The 23,536-nt window shown below is 34.3% G+C and overlaps 1 pseudogene; it reads left to right on the top strand.

Annotated features, from left to right (window-relative positions):
• Positions 1-22,475: 22,475 nt before the first annotated feature.
• On the top strand, positions 22,476-23,283 carry LOC149155186 (TORTIFOLIA1-like protein 1; annotated as a pseudogene).
• Positions 23,284-23,536: the final 253 nt, after the last annotated feature.

Here is a 23,536-nt window from a genome sequence, read left to right as displayed (position 1 = left end):
AACACGTACCACGTAATGTACCTCCATCTAAAAGAAACTACGTTTTCTAAGCTTTTCATACAATTGATCCTCTCTTAGTAAGCTCAACATTATTTTTAAGATCTAGGCATGATCTTCCTCAGTTTTAGAATATATCAAGATGTCATCAATGAATACAATAATAAACTTGTCCAGATAAGGATGTAATGCACTATTCGTCAAGCACGTGAAAGTATTTGGAGGATTAATCAAACTAAATGGAACCTCAAAAAGCTCACAATTCCCATACCTAGTGCTGGAAGAATTATTGTATATGTCCTCTTCCTTGATGCATACCTGATGGTATCTTGATCTCGAATCAATCTTCAAGAACACTATTACTCCCTCCAATTGATCGAACAAGTCATCAATCCTCCACAACAGATACTTGTTATTGATGTTCACCTTGTTCAACTGCTTGTAATTATTTCATAGCTTGAGTGTACCTCCTTCTTCTTCACAAACAACATTGGTGCACCCCAAGCATAGAAAATATTTGGGGCTAATCTTAGCCCAAGGGTGAAATCTAAGGGGTTTTATATTTTGGAGGGGATAATTTTTTATTTTACACCCTTTTTCTATAGTTCACATAAGAATTATTAAAAAATAAATAAATATTTATTTTATCCACCAATATTATCGAAAATAATCCACATAAAACAAATTTTGCCTCTCCAAAATATCGATCCAGGGCCCAATTCACGTTGAAAAAATTGTTTGCATGTGAAATTTGCTTCCAATCAGCTAGATTTCTAGAAATGGCACTAGTCAAGGGCTACTTCTACCTCTACCATTCGTCAAAATTCACCCTCTACCATTGTATGGTTGAATTCAACCTAGATTTTAGGGGTTTGCATTTACAATTTGATCGTGCCTCTCCCTGGTTGGCCATGCTTTGGGGCTTTATAGAGGGATGTGGGAGCAAAGATTATAGGTAGAAGTCTCACAGCCCAGAAGATGTGTTGTGTGTTGTGTCCATTTGTAGCACCTCAAATGGAATCTGTAGGTGTCGGTTGAATAGAATGTGGGCCTGGGTAATGAACCTCAGATTAATATCCCTGAGCTGAGCTATGGTACAAATACCTTCGGCCAAGGTGTGCCTAGCCTCATTTATTTTGTATCCCTTCCTCGAACCTCTCCGTTATGACCATCAAAAATATATCTCACGAATTTGTTTTTATTCCTCTATCAGCTGGGGATCTCCATTACATCAATGCTCGAACCCTCGAACTACTCACGTAGAAATTCCTTTGTAAATGGGATATCCAATGAATGCAACCAAATCCACCCAAATAATAATTTGATATCAATCTCCAAACTAGTAATTTAGGATATTTTGTATCTTTGTTATATGGGTTGAAGGAAAGGATGGAAAAATAGAGTTGGAATATGTGAAAGAAAATTCAAGACAAAACACTTTGGACACTAGCACTCAAAATTAATCTTCTAGCAGATCAAGACATGGTACTATTTTTTGCAGTGTTTAGACAAGTGTTGTATAGCTTTTGCAAACAAGAAATATAGACTTTGCGTTTGTTGAAGTCTTTGTACTGGGGATGATCTCTTATTGTTTAGCCTTATGAATTGGACTGGCCTTGTCCTGGAGCACTTGTAAAATTGGACTGTTTTTGAAATGTTGCAAAGAATGGTGCAGTTCTTGATGAAACATAAATACTTGGATTCAACAGGTCATTCATCTAACTAAACCTATTCTTTTAAGAGTACATTTGTTGTTTTGTGCTCTTAAATGTAAACCTACTTATGTTTTTTATTTTGGAAATTCAAGTTGTTGACTTGGAGATTAATGGTCTGGATTGTCTAGACTTACCTCCTGAAGCAAAATGGGACATTTTATTAGCCTTAAGAGAAGCGCCATCACTACATTTGATGGACGCTTCAACTAGAAATATTATTTCTCATATTACATTGAATTTGTCAACTATTTGAGCCTCATATTTGTCAATAAGCAGGTAATGAGTAGCTACAGACTTTTTTTTAAGAAGAAGGTAATGACTAAATGAAATATAACTTCTCACCACTACCATTCTCTGAAGGAAAAATTTATACAACCAGCTCACAATATAGAAGAACATATAGATAAATGAATTTAAAATTAGCATCTTCGAGGGGGAAACCTCATTTGCATTACACAAATGAAAGATTCTTGGATCATACAAATGACAAGACCTTCTTTCCATATATAGGAGTCGAAGGGCTCAAATTCTAATAAGATCCTGCATAGCAATAATATTGTAAGGGCACAAGAATAACAATAGTGGGCTTCTATGGGCCACAATAATAATAAAATGGAGACTATATGGGCACAATAATACAATAATGGGTTTGCACTAATAACAATAAGGGGATACACTAGTATTATAGGGACCTAACATGCTCGTCTCCTTAAAAGGAGTGTTTTCCTTAATGCTTGAGTAGTTATGGATGCTTCTGTATAAAATTATCATCCTCCCGTGTGGAATCTTTAGCAGGGAAGTTCTTCCACTTTATGAGATACTCTGAAATTGATAGATTTCATATTTTTTGGGTTCTTGTTTACATTATTGCTTAAGGTTCCAATAAGATTTTCCTTCCTCATCAAGTTCTGGCAGTATTTTTTGAACTCAGAGTTTCTCACTTACAACCTTCTTTGATATTGAAACATGGAAAATTGGGTGCACTCGAGAAGCTACAAGAAGCTCCAATTTATATGCCATAGTACCAATCATTTGCAACACCTTGTCCGAACCATAATACTTTGGTGATAATTTATTATCCTTATTAGCTTTCTTGATGGACATTTGTTTATATGGTTGTATCTGTAAAAATACCCAGTCACCTACATCAAAACTTCTTTCACTGCAATTTTTATCCCCTGTTGTTTCATTCGATTATGCATCAAATTGAGGTTATCCTTTAAGAGTTGGAGAAATTGTTGATGCTCGATGTGATATTCCATTGCTTGAAACATAGAATGAGTGGCCAAGACTTTTTGAAGGTCTAGAGAACTAGATGATTTCATTTTTCAAATCTCTAGTGAACATAATTGTGCTATTACGCCCCATTTTTCTTTCTTTAGAAGCTTTGAAATGCCATTATGATTATCTTTGTTGGTTTCCCTGTGATACCTCTTAATTCAACTTCCTTTCCTTCCCAAAAAAAATTCAAGAAAAATTGTAGAAAATTAAAAGCCATCATACCCAAAGATTGTAACCATTGGACCCCTAGTACAACATCGACACAACCCATTGGAATGGAAAGCATTGAAATATTCAATACATATTCTCCCATGGATAGCTTGATATTATTGCACTTTCTAGAGAAATTTATGGTTCCTCCATTTTCAACCATCACTTGACACTCTGGAGTTGGATATAGGAAGCAATTCAATTCCTTGGCTATCTTATAATAGATAAAATTATGGCTACTACCCAAATAATTCAACACTATTACCTTTTTCTTCTTGATATGTCGTTTTATCTTGAGAGTTTGAGGGGTGGTAATTCCTATCAATGCATTACAAAATATAGTCGGATTCATTTATTCTTTCTCTAGGGTTGCTTCTTGGTGTATATCCTATTCTTTTGATGTTTCTTGTTCATTTTCTTCCTCCTCTTCCCAACCTATCTAAATTAATTTCTTCTTGTAACACTTATGACCTTTAGCATATTTGATATCATAATTGTAAGCCCTTTTGCTATTTTTTCTTCCAATTGTTGTCTTGTAAACCTTGTAGGTTTTGGAAGGCTAGAAGCATCAACACTTCCATATTTATAGTTGTGAGAGGTAATATTCCTTGTTTCCATAATTTTTCTTTCAAATTTTCTTGCCAAACTGAATTACTTCTCCAATGAATCAAGTTCCCAAAGACGAACACCCTGTTGGATGTTATCTTTTAAATTCTCTATGAATACATCAATACTATTCTCCTTTGGAATATCATTTACCATTATATTAAATTTTTGGAAGTCCTCATTTTGCTCCACCATTGGCCCCTTTTATTTTAGATTTATAAATTGGCTAAATAATGTGTTCTTTTTGTATCCTCATAATATTCTATCATTTTCTCTGTAAAAATTGACCACGTGACAAGTGGTTTACAAGAACAAAGCCATATATACCATAAAAATTGATTGGGTTCTAAATATAAATAAGCATTACGTACCTTTTGTGAGGGTTGCACATCATGTAGATCAAAATATTACTCCATTTGTAGTGTCCAACTTAGCGGGTCCTTGCCATAAAACTTCCTCATATCTATATCTGGAATGTGGTGGTTCTTAAACCCCACATTGGATTCTTTAAAATCATAGTAGATATTCCTTTTGTCTTCATCATCATTTTCATGGATTTCCTTGTCACCATTGGGATGCTTTTCTTCTAGCAACTTTACCAAACCTTCCTTCAACTCCTCTATCTTGATATTCATCGTTTCTTCCATGTCTAGTTTTAAACCATCATTCAAAACTCCCATGTCCCTTTTTATACCATCTATCTTATCTTCCATTCCATTCCTCAAACCATCCATCTTAGATTATGTTACTTTTTGTGAGAGGGAAATTTGTTGCACTTGGTTGCGTAATTTTGATACATCATGTTGCATTTCTTCCTCTTCTTCATACGTCATAGTAGAGAAATTAGGTTTATTACTAGGTGTTTCCATACTCTTTCTTTGAATCATCAATTAATGATATTTCTTCTTCATTATTCTCTTTGAATCACTTCAAACTAATTTTTCCAACAAAACTTATGCAAATTTTGAAAAATACACATTGTTTTCTTTCTTTGTAGGAGCTCGATATTGAATATGTTGTATATCTGCAATTTCAGATTTACAAGGTCTGAAATTCCATTGTGTGGTATCCCTCTAAGTCCTATTTCCAACCCCTCAAGTTTGATCAATATTGTATTCTCCAATAAAGAGTTATGCCCAATCTCCCGCTATGACCTGATTATAGCCTAGATCAATTGAGCGAACTTGTACGAAGTGCCATGTGTCATTGTTTCGATTGTCAACCATAAAAACAAGATCCAACAAACAAACATACATCCTCTTTCAATCACATTTGATGAAATTTGAATCTAATTTTGAGAGAGAACTTTATGATGATTTTCCCAAGGTCACCTACTTGAGATGGAATTCGAGAGCCTGCAAAAATCCTAACTTCCTTAGATCATATCTCTCAAAATATAGTGAACCAAGATATGAGAGTTGTACACAAGTTTCATTAGGTTTTAGGGTCCTTGTGGTAAAAATTGCAGCTTCTGAACCTTCGTAGGAAAAAGTTATAGAAAAAATCCATGATGGCCTATTTGCACCAACAAAACCCTAGAATCCAAATCTCTGACACCAAATGTTATGCGATCAGCTCACAAAATAAAATAAGAGATAGATAAACGACTTCAAAATTAGCCTCTTCGAGGTGGAAACCTCATTTACATTTGTTGGGTCCCTATAATACTAGTGATTACCCCATTACTATTGTAGTTATACCCTTATTTATATTGTTGTGCCCCTATTACCCCCATATTGTTATTTCTATGCCCCATAGAATCCCTCTATTGTTATTTTTGTGGCTTTATATTATTATTATTAGGTCGGCTGGATTATATCGTGACTCCTTAGACTCCTATATATAGAAAGGAGGTGTATCATCCAAGAATTGTTCATTTATGTAATGTAAAGGAGGTTGCCCCCTCGAAGAGGCTGAATTCTAAGGCGTGGATCTATTTTTTCTATCTTTTTGTGAGCTGGTTTCATAACATTTGGTATCAGAGCTTTGGATTCTAGGGTTTCGCTGTTCCAAACAGGTCATCGTGGAATTTTCACTATATCTTTTTTCTGTGACGTTTCAGAAGTCGCAAAAAAAACCCATTTGAAAAGAAATCGCGCTGAACCTTGGGTCCGAATTTCAGAGCTTTTCGCGTGATATGTGTGGAGATATGATCTGAGGAAGTTGGTCTTTTTGCAGACTCCTGAATTACATTCAAAACAGGTGACCTGGGGAAAATCGTCATAACTTTCTCTCTGAAGATCGGATTGAAATTTTGTAAGAAGGTACAGAAAGAGGACAGACTGTAGTTTCTTGTATGTGTGTTTTAGATTCAAAGGTTGAAACAGTGACTCGTGGCACGTCGTACAAGTTTGCTCTACTGAACTAGTCTAAAAGCAAGTCACTGTGGGAGATTTCACATAACTCTTCCTTGGAGAATCCAATTTGGCTCAGACTTGTGGCATTGGAAAGAGGACGCAGAAGGCTACTACAGGTAGCAATTTTAGAATTGGATGATCCGAAATTACAGAGATACATCAGATTCAATATCAGGCTTCTATAAAGTGAAAAAAGGTGTGTAGTTTTTTTTAAATTTTTGTGTAAGCTTGGTTTAATGGAATTCAAAGGGCATAGTAAAGCATTATTATCGGTAACTGATGCCCCGAGGAAAGAAAATGCAAAAACCTAGTAAGGAACCTGAAAGCTCTAGCATGACTCATGAAGAAGAGGAAGAAATGCTACATGATATATCAAAATTACAAGAACAAGTGCAACAAATGTCACGCTCACAAAAGCTAACAGAAGCTAAGATAAGTGGCGTGGAATCTAAGATAAATGGCGTGGAATCTAAGATAAAGGGCATGGAAGCTAAGATGGAGGATTCGATGGCAGATTTGAAGATAGATTTGAAGACAGACATGGAAGAATTGAAGAAGTTGCTACAAGAAAGGGTCACTAATGGTGAAAAGGTAGTAAAGGAAACTCATGATGAGAACAAAAGAAATGTTAATCATGATTCCATAGATGCTAATGTTGGATCGAAGAATCACCATATTCCAAAAATCGATATGAGGAAGTTTGATGGCAAGGATCCCGCCACATGGATATTACAGATGGAGCAATTCTTCGATCTCAATAATGTGCAAAACGCACAAAAGGTACGTATGGCAACTGTATATTTGGAACCAAATCAGTTTGTATGGTATCAATGGCTTTGCTCTCGTAAAAATTTATCACTTGGGCAATTTTTACGGAAGAATTGATAGCACATTATGAAGATACAAAAAGCAACACTTTTTTTAGCCAATTGATAAGTCTCAAACAAAAGGGTTCAGTAATGGAGCACATTGAGGAGTTCCAAAAATTGAACATAAGGGTAAAAGATATTCCAGAGGAGCATAGGATTGATGTGTTCATAGGGTCTTTAAAGGATAATATCCAACATGATGTTCGCCTTTGGGAACCTGATTCATTAGAGAAGGCATTCAGGTTAGCAAGAAAAATGGAAAGCAAAATTATGGCAACCAGGAAGCATACCACTCACAACTATAAAGACGGAAGTGTTGTTGCCCCTAGTCTTCCACAACCTATAAGGTTGACACCACAACAATTGGAAGAAAAAAGAGCAAAAGGGCTTTGTTACAGTTGTGATAGCAAATACACTAAAGGTCATAAGTGTGCTGAGAAGAAATTATTCTACATAGATTGTGAAGAGGAAGAAGAAAAGGAGCAAGAAAGGTCAAAAGAAGAAGATATACTCCAGGAACAAAGCCTAGATGAAGAACAAATAAATCCGACCATATCTTGTAATGCATTGGCGGGAATTACCACTCCTCAAACCATCAAGATAGAAGGACAAATCAAGAAGAAAAAGGTAATAGTGTTGATTGATTCAGGAAGCACCCACAATTTTATTCATTGTAGGGTAGCAAAAGAATTGAATTGCTTCCTATATCCAGCACCAGAGTGTCAAGTGATGATTGCAAATGGAGGAACAATAAATTGCTCTGGAAAGTGCCATAATATCAAGCTATCCATGGGAGAATATGTATTGACTAGCCCAATGCTTTCCATTCCAATGGGAGGTGCTGATGTTGTACTAGGAGTCCAATGGCTACAATCCTTGGGTACAATAGCTTTTAATTTTCAAGAACTTTTCATCAAATTTTCTACGGAAGGAAAGGAAGTTGAATTAAGGGGTATTGCAGGGAAACCAGGAAAGATAATCAGCTCTAATGGCATGACAAAGCTTCTAAAAAGGAGCAAAGAGGTGTAATTGCACAATTATGTTCGCTAGATGTTTCCACATTGGAATCATCTATTTCTCCAGATCTCCAAAAAGTCCTGGACAATCATTCCAAGGTATTTGAGACTCCCAAAGGTCTCCCACCTATGCGTGATCATGATCATGCTATTCATCTGATTCCAGGAAGTGTTCCTCCAAACATCAGGCCGTACAGATATCCCTATGTCCAAAAAAGTGAAATTGAACGTATGGTTGCAGAAATGCTAGAGGCTGGTATAATTCAACCAAGTCAAAGTTCTTTCTCAGCTCCAGTAGTATTGGTGCACAAGAAGGATGGATCATGGCGCATGTGTCCGGATTATAGGGAGCTCAACAAGCTCACTATTAAAGATAAGTTCCCCATTCCTGTTATTGATGAATTACTGGATGAATTGCATGGATCAATTTACTTCACCAAGTTGGATCTTCGTTCGGGATATCATCAAATCAGAATGAAGATTGAAGACATTCCGAAAACGGCATTTAGAACTCATGAGGGTCATTATGAATTTTTGGTCATGCCTTTTGGCCTTACCAATGCACCTTCAACATTTCAAGGTTTGATGAATTCAATTTTCAAACCATTCCTTAGAAAATTTGTGTTAGTATTTTTTGATGATATACTAATCTACAACAAGTCTTGGAAGGATCATGTTGAACATGTTGACAGGGTGCTACAACTATTGGAGGAGAAACAATTATATGCAAAAAGATCCAAATGTTTCTTTGGAGTCCAGGAGGTGGAATATTTGGGTCATATTGTATCTCATGAAGGAGTTAAGGTAGACCCTAGCAAAATTAAAGCCATTAAGGAATGGAAAATCCCACATCCATAAAGCATCTGCGAGGATTTCTTGGGTTGACAGGGTATTATCGCAAGTTTGTTAAGAATTATGGGAGAATAGCAGCACCTCTAACAACATTATTGAAGAAAGATTCATTTTCATGGACTCCAGAAGCAACAAAGGCCTTTGAACATCTTAAAGAGGCAATGTGCCAAGCACCGGTCTTAGCTACACCGGACTTCACAAAAACCTTTATTGTGGAATGTGATGCTTCAGGAAATGGAATTGGTGCTGTTCTAATGCAAGATGAAAGACCCATTGCTTTTGAAAGTCGTCCAATCAAGGGAAAGTTTTTAAGCAAAGCTATTTATGAGAAGGAAATGTTGGCAATACTCCATGCACTTAAGAAATGGCGACCCTACCTAATGGGAAGACACTTCAAGGTAAAAACGGATCATGATAGCCTTAAATACTTTTTAGAACAAAGATTATCCTCTGAAGAGCAACAAAAGTGGGTCACAAAGATGTTGGGTTATGACTTTGAAATCATCTACAAAAAAGGGAAGCAAAATGTGGTGGCAGATGCACTCTCAAGAAAGGATGAGGATGTGGAAGCATTGTTGTGTGCCATTTCTATTATCCAACCAGATTGGATAAACGAAGCAAGGGAGGAATGGAAGAATGACGAAGAAGTGTGGGCACTTATTCGAAAGCTACAACAAGATTCCAGTACTTCTGATACATTTAGCTGGCAAAATGATTCGTTATGGTACAAAGATCGCTTATACCTCTGTAAGAATTCCCAGCTAAAACAAAAGATTCTTATGGAATTGCACACTTCTCCCTTAGGAGGGCACTCAGGATTTTTAAAAACTTACCACAGGGTTAAGAAGGAATTTTTTTGGGATGGCCTTAAATCAGATATTCAAAAGTTTGTGGCGGAATGTTTGGTTTGCCAGCAAAATAAAGTTGAAACAATTAAGACACCGGGTCTATTACAACCTTTATCCATTCCAAGCCAACGTTGGGAGGAGGTTTCAATGGATTTTATCACAGGTTTACCCAAGTCTGAGGGAAAGAGTGTCATCATGGTGGTAGTTGACAGACTTACCAAGTATGCACACTTTTGTGCATTATCACATCCATTTAAAGCCAGTACAGTTTCTACTGCATTTATGGAAACAATTCAAAAGCTACATGGAAACCCAAAGATTATTGTAAGTGACAGAGATCCCATTTTCACTGGAAATTTTTGGACAGAATTATTTTCTTGTCTTGGTACTCAGTTAGCTCATAGCTCATCTTATCATCCTCAATCTGATGGGCAAACTGAGATAGTAAACAAATGTTTGGAAGGATATCTTCGTTGCTTTGTATCTGATAAACAGACACAATGGGTCAAATGGTTGCCTCTGGCTGAATGGTGGTATAACACTTCCTTCCATACAGCAACAAAAATGACCCCATTTATGGCACTTTATGGGTATCAACCACCATCCATCACATCATATTTAAGAGAAAATTCTAAGGTTCAGGCAGTGGAACATCACATCGAACATCAACAACAAGTCCTCCAACTCTTAAAGGATAACCTCGTGTTGGCACAAAATAGAATGAAACAACAGGCAGATCAACATCGCAGTGAAAGAAGTTTTGATGTAGGTGATTGGGTATTCCTACGGCTACAACCATATAAGCAAATGTCCCTAAAGCAAGCTAAGAAGGATAATAAATTATCACCAAAGTATTATGGTCCATACAAGGTGTTGCAAAAGATTGGTACTATGGCATACAAATTGGAGCTTCCTGCAGCTTCTCGATTGCACCCAGTTTTCCATGTTTCATGTTTAAAGAAGGTTATAGGTGACAAGCTCCCAATTCAAACAATATTGCCAGAACTTGACGAGGAAGGAAAAATTATATTGGAACCGGAAGCAGTCACAGAAACAAGAACTCGACAGCTACGAAATCGATCAATTTCAGAGTATCTTATCAAGTGGAAGAACTTATCTGCTGAAGATTCCACATGGGAGGATGAGAATTTTATGCAGAAGTATCCAGAACTACTCAAGCGTTGAGGACAACACTTTTTTGAAGGAGAGGGGCATGTTGGGTCCCTATAATACTAGTGATTACCCCATTACTATTGTAGTTATACCCCTTATTTATATTGTTGTGCCCCTATTACCCCCATATTGTTATTTTTGTGCCCCATAGAATCTCTCTATTGTTATTTTTGTGGCTTTATATTATTATTATTAGGTCGGCTGGATTATATCGTGACTCCTTAGACTCCTATATATAGAAAGGAGGTTTTGTCATTTGTATCATCCAAGAATTGTTCATTTATGTAATGTAAAGGAGGTTGCCCCCTCGAAGAGGCTGAATTCTAAGGCGTGGATCTCTCTTTTCTATCTTTTTGTGAGCTGGTTTCATAACAACATTACACAAATGAAAAATTATTGGATGATACAAATGAGATGACCTCCTTTCTATATATAGGAGTCTATGGGGTTATAATATAATCAGAGTCTACATAACAATAATATTTTAAGGGCACAACAATAACAATAGTGGGCTTCTATGGGGCACAATAATAAAATATGGGGACTACATGGGAACAACAATAAAATAAGAGGTTTGCACTAATAATAATAAGGGGCTACTCTTTCGAAGGCATGTAATTTTTTTTCCATATAAATCTAGAAGGTCATTCCATAAAATTTTGTATAGGTCAATTTAAAAATTCATCAATTCTATTTCTTCTATCAGTGTTATTGGAAATGAGAACATCACTTTATTTTGTGCCTATTGTTAGATTTGGTAAACAGCTTAATATCCTAAAGGGTGCACTATTATTGAGAGAAAATTAATATAATTATAATATAGAAGGGTAGAGAGGCAATATTGTTTTATGGTATGCCTCCTATAATACTTAGATCTTCAGTGGAAGAATGCATCAATCCATCAAGTTATTTCATATCTTTCAACTAGTGAATACTAACATTATAAATATTGATCCAATCACCAAAAAATTGTGAACCTTTGACTTAGCAACTACAAGTTGTGAGGGTCACTTATCACTAGAAGATAGATAAAATTGAGTCCTATAGATTTTCCATGAAATTTCTTTGTTGTCGATGGCATTGATTCAATTACTTTCAGTGAAAGGCACAAAACCATGAAGATGAAGGTCTCTATCTATGTTACTGACTATGGGGAAAAGCCACTTTCATGTCAGATACATTATAGCAAGTTCTATGACAATAGATGATTAACTTTTGAATGCAATGATTTTGTAACTTTCATTTGTAGGACATGTGCTAAATTTTATACATGGAAAAAAAGTGGAAGTGAAATTTTCTAAAATTTCAATGATGACAACTACCCTATGAAAAGAATGTCCTAGAATTGGTTAAACAATCCATTATATAATGGAAAGAAAAATAAATTTAGGGCACATGATCTAACTTGTGGCACAAAGAATTTTTAGATTATTCATTTCTGTTTGTTCCATGGGTTGGTCTCCCAACTAGATACCAAGCTAGATTGGCTTTTGGTAGATCTTTGATGCTCTCTTGGTTGTTTCCTTTACACATTCTCCTAGAATGTTACCTTGAAACTATTAATATCAATTTTTTCTCCCTTATGGATGTAGGTATATGTATCACAATTCAATAGGAAATGTTGCTCCTTTTTTCCTACCTCCATTGGGTTCTTTCCATCTTCCTATCTCATGCATTAATTAGTGTGAGTTGGTGCTTATTTAGGAAAAAACAGTTTTCTCTTCATTGGAGATTTAGTTTCAAGTAGTTCTAAATTTTGTTCTATACAGGATGAAATTATGCTTATAGCATTTTTTCTTCCTCTTAAAGTTACTTTCCTCTTACATTTATTGTAACATTCTTGCATGTGTATTTTCAGCTCCTATTTATATACCACGAAAATTTCTTTTGCTATATACCAATTATCAAACCACCTCTTATATTGCTCGTCCAATGTATTTTACTCGTTTGAAATATTCTTGGTAGATCATGTTGGTCAGCTTTTTGCTACATGTATCTTCCACAACTTGTCTGCATAGTATTATCTTCCTTGGGCATAATCTTATTTCTACAAGAAGTGTTTGATATGGAGTCCTTATATATATTCTATGGAAAGTTGTCATCAAGTGTTTTTCTGGTATCTCAATATGATTCCTCTAGTTTCTCCAGCAGTGCTTGGTTCCCATGCCTTGTGTCTGTATGTCAGCACTAGTGTTATGTGTTCTTCAAGTGAGATAATTTCCTTCCATCTGCTCAGATTCTCTTCCTTGTGCATACATCCCCATTTATCTTCTTATTGAAGTCAAGTTGAAATTCATTAACAATTTTCTTTCGTTGTCCACACTCGGGAAAAACCCCCTATGGCCAGTTGGTTGAGTACGGATGTAATGTGCTTTTCTTGACCCCATTTAAAGGAAATGTAAGGAATTCTTGTCCCCGTTTCAAGTGCTCTTTTTGTGTATCTATTACTCTTGGAATATTCTTTCGTCTACCTTGATTTGAGTGGCCTTTTGTTCTCAGCAATACTCGTAAACTCTATCGGAATATATAAATCACTATACCCCCATGATATCAATTCCATTTACTTGTTTCTTCACCTACAGCTCATTCCAGAATGTTTTGGATGTTGGTGTTTTTCTTAGTTATACTCGACAACGCCTCTTGTTTGATTTTTACAGAGTTATTATGAAGTTTTATTACTTTCTTATATATCTTCAAGAGAGATATTGAACATTATTATTAACAGAAGTTTCTTAACGTACATTCAAATCCAAATCAACTTCCATTTGGGTTTTTCCTAAAATGCTTGTCCTCGGGCTTTGGTATCTTTGTCGAACAACTTTATTCCTTTAGGAATTTGATGTGCATCTTATTTTCTTTGTACAATTCCTTAGAATAGAAGGAATTGTATATCATTCCTTCTAAAAATGACTTGAATTCTTCTCTTGCAACTATTTTTCCAGTCTTTAGAGTTTGACTATGTCAAAGAAGCTTATGATTAAATAAAATTGATTCTTGGACCAATGCACTACAACCAACCTAAAAGAAAATAACATGAATACGAGGAAACCGCTCCAGTAGCATCCTTATTCACACAAATTGATTCTAGCACAAGATGTTGAACAAAGAGCCTACAAGATTAACAAATTGAATCCTGTAAAGAACACAAAAAACTTTACTGTAGTTGATCTCTATAAACTTCAAAAAAAAATCACAATTTACAACAACTGCTTTCACTCGTTAATTTATTTTTTAAAACAATGTAGCTTTTGTAAATTGTTGGTAAGTTTGAAGGTGTCACTTTGTGTAACCTTGGCTTCCTTCCATACCTCCTTTATCATTTTCAACTACTATCACACACATGTTAGAGTTTGATAATATTTTAAAGACATCCCTTGACTATTGAAAGAGAGCAGGAATCTGTCATGACCAACAAAAGTGTTGGTACAACAATTTCAATATTCTTTTGTAATTTGCAAACTATAGGAATTTTTGGAATTTATATAAAAATATTATTTAAAAAATTTCCCTAAATTCCTGATTGTGCACTTTCTCAAAATTTCATCTAGAAGTTACCCGAATTTTTGTATGGGGAAATAACCATGTTACAATTTTTTTTTATTTAAGCTTTAGTTGAATGCAAATGTATTACAAAAAATTCATATGAAAATAGGTTGCTACAAGAAATCCTCAAAATGACTGGTTGTAAGAATTTCCTGCAGTAACTACCATAATTGATCTTTCTTCCTCCTGACGGAATAATCAAGTACTTCTAGCACTTTTATGCATGATGTGAATTTTCTACATGTTGTTTCTACTATTCGTTCCACATAAATATCTCCTTTGATGGTGGTTATTTTCTATATTTAAAGCACAAATGTTCTATGAGTTGCATGAGAGTCCATAAATCCTTCTGAGCATGGAACCACAACTAGTGTCCAATTACACTCATGCTTAACATTTTTGTAGAAAACAATATTCATGTCTAACTATACAATATACCCAACCTTTCACCTCATCTAAGGAAGCATACTTAGGTAGTAGTAATTGTTGTTGAGAATTAGATAATGCTCTAGGAATAAGCTGAAAGTATACATTCTCAAGTGCAAGTTCTCTAGGATGCCCTTTTTTGTATAGTTGAAAAGACCCATGCCATTATAACTTCTAATAGTCAGTTTCAACTTCCATTTCAAAAAAGAAAAAAGAAAAAAAAACCAAGTTTATCTTCTATATAGAGAGGATTTAATTTTAAATTATCAATATAAAAGTGACTCAATAATTCAAAATATTGTTGATAGTGTGACAAGACATGGAACCCTTGGATCAAAAGCTCTTTCTATTCATGAAAGGAATCCATAACAACTTTCAAGGAAACTAAATGTATCGTAGAGGCATCATACGCTGGTGGTTATGTCTACTGGGGAAATGGGTGTAAAAGATATACCAACGTAATCAAGCTATTTCAAAAGAAAATCTTCCACCCAATTATGAATATTATACTCTTATGTACCCATGAATACAATTACAATATCACTAATATTTTCTACCACACCGATAAAAGCCAAAAGGAAATGTTCTACGTCTATTATGAGAGATGTATACAACTCAAAGAAGCATGTCCAATAGCATGGATGCAATATATTCCTCTTAAGGAAGGCTATGAGAAATATTTGGAAGCAAGAATACTAAACCCCCATATGATAATAAAACAAGCCATTCTAATCATAACAATGGACTTCCTTTTATTTTTCTGAACTTCATTGCTCATTGCATTTTTTAGGAAACAAACAATAGGAAATAGAACCTTCCCATCTAAATGCTAGACATGATTAAGAAGAGATGGATGAAGAGGTCCCTAAAAGGAAAGGTACCTATTCCCTAGGAAAAAATCCATGATGGATATTTTATGGCTAGGATTTCTCTAAATATCTGGTTAGTTTTTATTAGATATTTTATTGAGGAGTGACAAAGTTAGACAGTGGCCTTCATCTTGGTTGAGGTTAGTTATCCAACCTTCTTTAAATAGGAAAATTCTATTTTTCCCTCTTTCTTGCAACTCCTCCATGGCTTCGACGACTTTCTACTTTGTTTAGGCTTTATGGTTTTGGCAGTTGCTACGATAATTTTTCTTTGGTTGTACTTTAGTTTGTAGTTTTTAACCATAGGGGTATTTATGTTTGAATAAATAATATCAAGGAAAAATTTTAGGAACTAAGAATGTGGTCACATCTGTAACATTTTATTTTTCATTAGGATAAACCCTTTCTGTGTAAGGTTTTTCTATTTACAATGGGGTCTTCCTGCACTTTCTCCGTTTTATTTATTTATTACTCATTTTGGTGTAACAGTCCAACAGATTTGTCATCATATTATAAATTCATCGAGGACTTGCACCTGACCTTGACTCCTTTCGCATTGAGAATGTCCATACTCCATACAAGATAGAAGCTAGGTTGTGTGTGGCAATTTCTCCAACTTACAGCTACACCATAGTGCTCCAACTTTTGTTGGTTAAAGACATCCTAGAAAAAAAGAGGGACCAGTGAAGGGGTCAAAAGGTATTGAATGTGATAACCATGACATAAATATGAGGAAGAGCACACTAGCAAAATTTTGTTGATTTTTCCAGTCCCTTCTCATTTTTGCTGGGTTAATAGAATCTATAGCAATAATTTTGATAACGTTATTGGGAGAAAGATCAAGAATCATGTGTGTGAGACTCCTGGATTGTTATGTAACATGTTCATGCTATAGTTTATGAAAAACATGTTTATTTCTACGGTGGTTTCATTACACAATATAGATCTTGTAAAACTGTAATTAGACATGATACATGCTATATCCCTTAAAGAATAATTTTGGTATAGAATCTGCACCCACATTTCCAACTTTATCAACCCATTCTTGGTCTATTTGATCTATGGCATTGTTGCATTGAATCTCTAGATTTCACTTCTATCCACTTATAGAAGGAGGACTATCTCAGGGATATGACATACAACTTCCTCCAATAGGTGACTAGATCATCCTCCATGAGCCATAAAATTTCATAGACCTTAAACCTAATTCCCTAGAATCCACAAATTACTTCTTAAATTAAATACTTAATGAAGTAACTATTATCTATCATTTTCTTGACTAAAGCATTTGTGGCTGAACTTGCTTTCACCTTCCATTATGCCTTTTTATCCATTGCCTCCATCTATTGAATTAATGTGGCCTTATCCTTCCCAGATTCTCCACCTATTGTTTTAGTTATGGGTCATGAAGCTACAAATCCTACATATGCTCCTCTCTTTCTCTATATATTATCATCATTTCATTATTCGATTAAGAAATAAACTTCACTAAAGATGGGATGTCCAATTGTTGGAGATTGATCACTGGTTGCATGTTCTTCACAAGAAGATTTGATATGGAATATTTACCCCTTATATATACCTTGAATTGAAATCTTAACCTTGTAGTCCTTAAGGTGGCTTGCATATCATACTTGTCACTCATATCCACCCTAACTACGGGAGATCCTATCCCCATAGAAGTCTTGGTTGTAGTGGGTATTGGGATATATCCTTCCAAAAACTCAAGGTGATTTTGCAGGAACTCCTTCACTGATATGAGCTCCAAAGGACTTTGGGGGAGTTATCAACATATGTAGTTGTAACTTTAGTCACAAAAATTATAGAGCCTATGGTGAGGATATATATTATTCTTTGGTAAGAGTTCCAAATAGATATGTTGGTGTAGATTTGTCACACCCTATATCAAGAAAGATCTCCACAAAGACACTCTTATCATTTTATGGGTGTTTCCATTATTAAATTGGAATCACCTATGTAATTAAGGTTTGGGATATGCCCAAATATTTTTCTAGGATAATACCCTTCTAACGCGATAAAGATTCTACCATATTATTAAAGTTCTGCCAAAGGCCTTAGATAGGAAATGTATTGACAAAGTGAATTTCCTATTTTCCAAATGGTAATTGAGTTTAAAAGGTTTCAATTGAATCTCATATTTTGTTGCATATATCCCCCTTTTTGAAATTTTTAAGAAAATTAATGGACATATTTGAGCACTATCTAACACCACAGATCATCTTCAATAACTTTCCTAGAAGTTTTGTAGCCTTTTAAGTGGCCTGCTACAATCCCTTGGTATGCTTATAAGGTATCTTCTTTTTTGCTTGTATCAAAAAATGAGACATCCCTAAAACGTTAGGACAAAATATTTAATGTAAAACTTGAATTTTAGAAATTACTATATTCTAGAAATTGAAATTTTTATTAATGTCCACTAAATACGAAAATAGATCAAAGATTAGTAACTACAACCAAAACTAATAGCCAAGAAAAAGATATGGGTGCAAAAAGCACCCTGACAAGAAATGAGATGAATGAAAAGTGAGTACAAGAGAAACATTAAATAAAATCACATAAACATGTGTGTACAAGTAAGTTATCCCAATAAGGAAAACCATAGAAAATGAAGAGCTGATAAAGAAACTTTGATTGAATTAAGATGCCTTTGCCACATGGAAGGAGGAATTAGCCTTGTTCATATTTTTAATTGATAGACTCATCTTCGGCCTAATTTGTTAAGAATTCAATTGCAATGATAGCATGTTTAGCTTTTATTCTTCTTGCTTGGATACGAAATGTATTGACAAGGTGAGTTTCTTGTTTTCTAAATGGTAATTGAGTTAAAAAGGTTTAAATGAATATCATCTTTTTGTGCAGATCTCCCAATTTTCTGACATTTATCACATTTTTAAGAAAATTAATATGCATCTTTGAGCATTGTCTAACACCACAAATTATATTGAAGAACTTTCCTAGAACTTGTACAACCTTTTAAGTGGCCTCCTACAATCCCTTGGTGTGCTTATAAGATAGATAATCAACTAGAACATATGATGATGACATCATCTAAGATTTCTTCATATTTGAGTTGATTTGTTTTTCTAATTACCATGCAAATTCTCTTAGGTCTGTCCTTAAGTATGCCTTCCTTTCATTGTTTAAAACTAAGACACCCCCAAAAATATTGATCATTGTTTGTGGTCACAAGAACCATGTGATGGGAATAAAAATCAACATGACGTCCAACATTATCATTGGAAGGTAGAGTTAGAGAAAAATAATATGTTGCAACATCATTGCTCAAATGAATAACTTTGATGAAAAGGGTGCAACACTTCTCTCCCTTAAATTGAAATTTGCATTAATATCCACTAAATACCAAAATACGTGAGAGATTACTAACTACAACAAAAATTAATATCCAAGCAAAACAAATGGGTGTAAAAAGAATCATTAGAGGAAATGAAATGAAGGAAAAGTGAGTACAAGAGTAGCATGAGATTTCATAATTTCAAGGGAATCTATATCATTATGAAGTTGATTATAGGGTCTTCCTTCATTTACTTACAACTATGCTATCATTTCCACATAGGACTACATAGAGTGGACTGCCTTTTGACTAGGCTCTAGGTGTGATGGTTAATTATTCTATCAAAATCACCCAAGACTTGCACCCAATCTAATTCCTTTGAGAACTTAACCATTCAGTGGTGGCAGGTCATAATGAGAATCAATCCTTAGTGAACTTCTTAATAATCATTCAATGTCACATTGAAAACCGAGGTCATTTGGTCTGATGTGGTGTTGTATTTCAGCTCCATACTTCCCAAATTCTCCAATTAATGTCGACACAAAGGATCTACCATTGCACAACATCTTTCATTTTGATAGAGATCATGTTAGAACTATATTATTGAAGCATCTCCCTGAAGATCTGGTCTTAAATCCTTCTAGAATTTGATGGTCAAAACATCTAAAAATCCATAGAAAGTAGGGATGAAGACCAAAACTATTAGTGCTATCTCATATTTATGTAGCACATATCCAAATTTTAAATATAAACATAGGTACTTGAAACTATCTTCCATCTATATCCAAAATATGCCACCTCCTTTTCAAATGTTGATTTTCTGTTGATAATATCTTTCCTGGAAATCTCTAACAAACCCTCAAATTTTGAGTTGAACATTTCATTTTTAATTTTCCATCATGAAAACTGAGATTTGGTTTCTAACTGTGTCCTTATTTGGTATTTTAATCCTCATTGAATTCAATCTAGTCTAGCATTCAGGTTGCAATTTTTATCAAAAATATGTCTGAGTACTTGAAAAAAATAGGAGAAATTTTGACGAGCAATATCTAAGAAGCACATTCTTACAAAGAAAATGAATTCAAAACAAAAACTAATAAATCTATTTTTTAGAATAATACCATACTATCAACATTATTAAACTTTTCAAGAGCGTTGGTAACATTGAAACGATCAACTCCCTATAGAGTAGATGTAATAAAGGTACCTCTTTATAATCATATTATAATGTTGCAGTTGTCAGTGCATCCATACTATCATGGACATTCAGACTGCCATCACTACCTTTACATTAATCATACCAACAGGCTTGTGCATAGCACTCTGTTTTGAAGATTGACTTTACTCATTCATGTGCATTCATTTTTTATAATTTTCTTTTATGTGAATCAAATTACCATAGAAATTTGATTAAGTGTGATTTTATAGTGGCCAATATTCCTTTTCTATCTTATAGAGATATACAATTTGGTTTACCAAAAAATGTTGCAACTATTGAAGTTAAGTCACAATGATTAGGATTGACCTTTATTTTTTAGATGTCAATGTTTGTGCTTATTTGACCAGTTTGCTTAAAATTTGTAGGAAATATGTATAATGTCCACTTATTAGTGGATCTCAAGCCTTCCCATTCTTTCAAGTATTATTTTGTATATATGACCAAAAATAAAGTTGTTGTGAGTAGATCTCACCTCATACCAGTTACATTAGTAGCATAGAGAAAATAACTCCTCTGGTTAACAAAAAGACAAATTCCTAATTCCCTAAGAAGGGTTGGGGAAATCTAGATGATTGGCAGATTGAGGTGACCATTCCTTAGAGTAACCCAAAACAATTTTTTTTTTGGTGAAGATTTTGTTAAGTGCTACAATACAAATGCCCCCACTAAAGGCAAGGATAAGAGAGATTCAAATTCAAATCCTTTCCAATATCACACATTTCTCCTTAGTTTATATCTGGTTTTCTTTTAATTATAGGTGAAACATGGGAATGATTGTCAATTATTATGTTGATGAATGTGTTTTATTTGTAGTTTTTGAAGATATATGATGACAAATTGGTTGACTTAGTTCTCAATACAAATATAGATAATTCAGCATTGGGATTATATGGTAGATTGAAACTGTGGATGCATGATTTCAATGTACAATTTGAATCTATGTTTAGAAAAAATGTCCATTGTCATCAAAATTATTTTAAGCACATGTTGCATAGTAATTTTATTTTAATTTTCAGGCCTATATTTTTAGTCATGCCTCATTTTCACTATAACCTAATCTTGGATTTGTTTTTTGGTTCTTTCTTTTGGTTTATTAACATTCTTTCTCATGTTAATAATATAACACATGTTATTACAATGAAAAATAAGTAGAAAATGGAAAATGGTGATTACAGATGTTATTGCACTAACCTCACCTTGCAACTTTCTAGTAACCCTCCATATACTAGCATGTTTTAGCCTTTCTATCCTCCTAGATGATGTCTAGCAAATCTTTTTCACCATTCTAAATCATTTTTTTCTTGAAGCTCCCTTTTCTCTTGTATGCATACAATATGCTTGTTCTTCTTTTTGGATCTGAAAATCCATCATTGCATTATGTCAGGTCATTATGCATGAGTTGGCTTGGAAGTCACACAAGAAAAGGGTTTCACATCATCTGTTTAATCATTAATAAACATGTTTTGTCATTCACATCCTGTGACCCATGTTCTTTATTTATATATCTTGAAATATATTGTGTGTTTCCTTGTTTTGAATGTTTTTTTTTCACATCATTTACTAGGAACATCATCTATTAATTGTTTAGGATCTTCTTTCCATAGAATATGAGGACAACATTTTTTCTTTGATGATATGTTCATCCCTCATTGTTTCCTTAAGACCGTTTCCACGAATGGAGATTGTGAAATTATTTAATAAAAACATATATTGTATCTTGTATGTGAGTGCATACCATGACACTGATGGAAAACCTTCGAAAATAGAAATGCACTATCATTTTTGTAATTAGAATTTTGTGAAATTTCCCTTTACCTAATTTATTTTGTAGTATCTTGTCTTCAAAATTTTTGGTAACTGATTTTTTTTGTCGAAATTTTATAGGAAGCTCACAAGAAGGTATGCGATCCTTAGAATCAACGGTTCGTGGTTTATAATGGATTGTTGATGAAATGGCTCAGGATCAAGTTGTATCTACAAGTAGGTTGTCTAATTCCAGTATTTAAAGTGACAGATTAAATTACATGTTGTAAGTTCCTTGTTACAATTTTTTTAAGCTTCTAGTTTTGGAGGAAAAGTTATGGAAAATATGTAGCCATAAGAATTGCAACACATGATATGTCATCCTTAAGTAAATTTGGAGGAACAACAAATAACCTCGATAATATAAGGCATAAATTCATGCATGGTGGTTTTATAGTTAAACCCTTGGAAGATATTAAAGGGTCTTCAAGGAAAGAGAGTAGCGAGTCTATTTCAAACAACTCTTAGAAGCCTATATCAAAAAACTTGAAAGGAAGTCAAATAAAGACTGGATCACTGGATAGGAATAGGTTTTGTGAGGTTCCCTCTAAAAGGAGTGTTTAGAAATCCTCAAATTACGAGGTTACTCTCTCTATCATATCGGTTGTAGGGAAGGATGGAAAAGTAGTGTTGGAATCTATAAAAGAAAATTCGATACGAAACACTTTGGACACTAGCAATAAAAATTTATCTTCTAGTAGATCAAAACATGGTACTATTTTCTGGAGTGTTTGGACATGTGCTGTAGAGATTCTTCAAAGAAGAGATGTAGAATTCGCATTTGTTGAATTCCTCTGTACTCGGGATGATCTCTTATTGTTTAGGCTTATGAACTGAACTGATCCTGTCCTAGATCACTTGTAAAAAGGGACCATTATTGAAATGTTGCAAAGTATCATGTAGTTATTGATGAAGTATAAATTCTTGGATTTAATAATCCCTTGGATTGAACATGTCATTCATCTAATCAAACCTATTATTTGAAGAGGAAATGTGTTGTTTTGTGCTCTTAAACGTAAACCTACGTATGTTTCTTATTTTGGACATTCAAGTGGTTGACTTGCCAGGAGATGGTCTGAATTATCTAGACCTACCTCCTAAAGCAAAAAAGGACATTTTATTAGCATTAAAAGAACCCACATCACTAAATTTCATGGATGCTTCAAGTAGACATAGTATTCCTTAGACTACATTGTAACTGTCAGCTAGTTGGGCTGCATATTTGTCAAGAAGAAGGTAATCAATAGCTATAGACTTGTTATTGAGTAGTAGGTAATGACTATATGAAATATAAATTCTCACCACTTCCATTATCTGAAGAAAAATTGAGTATATTATGAGTACCATGCTGTGTGGGGGATCTTTCCAAGGCATGTAGTTTTTTTCTCCCTATAAATCTGGAATGTCATTCCATAAAAAATTGTATAGCTCAATTAACA

The sequence above is a fragment of the Pinus tabuliformis genome, chromosome 9, assembly GCF_031772625.1.
Source record: "Pinus tabuliformis cultivar Carrire ecotype Pingquan chromosome 9, CPIR1, whole genome shotgun sequence".
Taxonomy (NCBI): domain Eukaryota; kingdom Viridiplantae; phylum Streptophyta; class Pinopsida; order Pinales; family Pinaceae; genus Pinus; species Pinus tabuliformis.
The sequence above is the reverse complement of the archived record's forward strand: the minus strand, read 5'-3'. Positions and strand labels throughout refer to the sequence as shown.